Here is a 2,322-nt window from a genome sequence, read left to right as displayed (position 1 = left end):
TTGTTGGTTAACCTTTTCAACTACCGATTCATTTTCTTTCTCTTGCTCAAGCTGTGGTGCTTGAGAAAGAGGAATAGAGTAATCGGAAATGACAAGCTCATCAGGTGGCTTTAATGTCATACCACTTCTTGTAGTGATTGCTTTAGCTGCTTCATTTCGGGAGTTAGCATTTGTGTCGCTAGGTAAACTCCCCGGTCTTCTTTCACCAATCAACCTTGCTAGGTTACTCACTTCTTGTTCCAAATTTTGGATGGAAGCTTGTTGATATCTAAATGCTTGAGCATTTTGTTCATTAGTTTGTTTCTGAGCTGTAACAAACTGCGTTTGAGATTCAACTAGCTTTGACATCATTTCTTCAAAATTTGGCCTTTTTCTCGTCGGTTTGTGGTGGCTTATTATAAAAACCAGGTCTTTGCTGATTATAAGTATTGTTAGATACTTGTTGATTGCTAGGACCTTGTTGGTTATTCTGGTGGGCATTTGGATTGTAAGAAATGTTTGGATTTCGGTTGAAGTTTGGCCTTGGTGGTTGATAATTATTTTGATAATTATTTCCCGGCCTTTGGTTCATGTATGATACATTCTCTCATTGTTCCATTGTTTGTTTAACACTGAAACAATCTTTCGTTAAATGAGGTCCACCACACTGCTCACAACTGATTCGTATCGCGTGAATATCTTCAGTCATCTTTTCCATTTGTCTCCCGAAAGCATCTATCTTTGCGGAAATGAAATCAAAGTCATGGCTAGATTCGGCTCTAGCCACTTTAGATGAACGAAAAATATCTTTTTCCTGATGCCACTCATGGGAGTGGGAGGATGTATTATCAATAATCTCGTAAGCTTCAGCAGCGGTTTTCTTCATAATCGAACCACCAGCTGATGTGTCGATGTCCTTTCGTGTAGCGACATCGACACCCTTGTAAAAGATTTGCACTTTTTGAAAAGTGTCCAATCCGTGTTGAGGACATCCTCTCAACATCTTTCCGAATCTTGCCCATGCCTCATATAACGTTTCCATTGGCTTTTGCGCGAACGTGGCAATTTCTCCTTGAAGTCTCACGGCTTTAGATGCCGGAAAGAATCTTTGAAAAAAATATTCAACTAAACCATCTCAAGTGTCAATCGTTCCCTCGGGTAATGATTCCAACCAATCTTTAGCTTCCCCCTTTAAAGTCTAAGGGAACAACCTAAGATAAATTGTTTGATCCTCAACTTCTCGAATTTTAAATAGATTACAAATCCTATTAAAGGTTTGAAGATGTTCGTTTGGATCTTCTTTTGTCGTACCACTAAATTGGCACTGATTAGTGATCATGTGTAAGACTTGTCCTTTGATTTTAAACTCCGGTGCATTAACTTCTGGTGGAGTGATGGCGTGTCCTTGGCCCGTGAGAGTGGCCTTCATTCTTTCTTCCATGCTCACTGGTTCAGTGTGAAAGGACCCGTTCATATACATTATAAACGATTCACAATAGTTGATTACAGTGCGAGGTATTTGACCTCTATATGATACATTTTACAAACATCGCATTCGTTTTTAAAAGACAAACTTTCTTTACATCGAAAATTGACAGGCATGCATACCATTTCATAATATCCACTATCCAACTATAAATTGATTTAATAATAATCTTTGATGAACTCAATGACTCGAATGCAACGTTCTTCGAAATATGCTATTAAAGACTCCAAGTAATATCTTTAAAATGAGCAAATGCACAGCGGAAGATTTCTTTAACACCTGAGAATAAACATGCTTTAAAGTGTCAACCAAAAGGTTGGTGAGTTCATTAGTTTATCATAATCATTTATTTCCATCATTTTAATAGACCACAAGAATTTCATTTCCGGTTCTCATAAATATACGTCCCATGCATAGAGACAAAAATAATCATTCATATGGTGAACACCTGGTAAACGACATTAACTAGATACATATAAGAATATCCCCTATCATTCCGGGATCCTCCTTCGGACATGATATAAATTTCGAAGTACTAAAGCATCCGGTACTTTGGATGGGGTTTGTTAGGCCCAATAGATCTATCTTTAGGATTCGCGTCAATTAGGGTGTCTGTTCCCTAATTCTTAGATTACCAGACTTTAATAAAAAGGGGCATATTCGATTTCGATAATTCAACCATAGAATGTAGTTTCAATTACTTGTGTCTATTTCGTCAAACATTTATAAAAGCGCATGTATTCTCAGTCCCAAAAATATAAAGGGTAAAAAGGCAAATGAAACTCACCATACTGTATTTTGTAGTAAATATACATATAACGTCATTGAACAAGTGCAAGGTTGGCCTCGGATTCACG

The 2,322-nt window shown here is 37.4% G+C and overlaps 1 non-coding gene across 1 annotated transcript; it reads left to right on the top strand.

The window, feature by feature from the left end:
- Nucleotides 1–953: 953 nt before the first annotated feature.
- On the top strand, nt 954–1,060 carry LOC139895226 (small nucleolar RNA R71). The gene has a single exon (XR_011775687.1). It is a non-coding gene; the product is annotated as a small nucleolar RNA R71 (small nucleolar RNA).
- Nucleotides 1,061–2,322: the final 1,262 nt, after the last annotated feature.

The sequence above is a fragment of the Rutidosis leptorrhynchoides genome, chromosome 2 (assembly GCF_046630445.1).
Source record: "Rutidosis leptorrhynchoides isolate AG116_Rl617_1_P2 chromosome 2, CSIRO_AGI_Rlap_v1, whole genome shotgun sequence".
NCBI classification, from domain to species: Eukaryota; Viridiplantae; Streptophyta; class Magnoliopsida; order Asterales; family Asteraceae; genus Rutidosis; species Rutidosis leptorrhynchoides.
The sequence above is the reverse complement of the archived record's forward strand: the minus strand, read 5'-3'. Positions and strand labels throughout refer to the sequence as shown.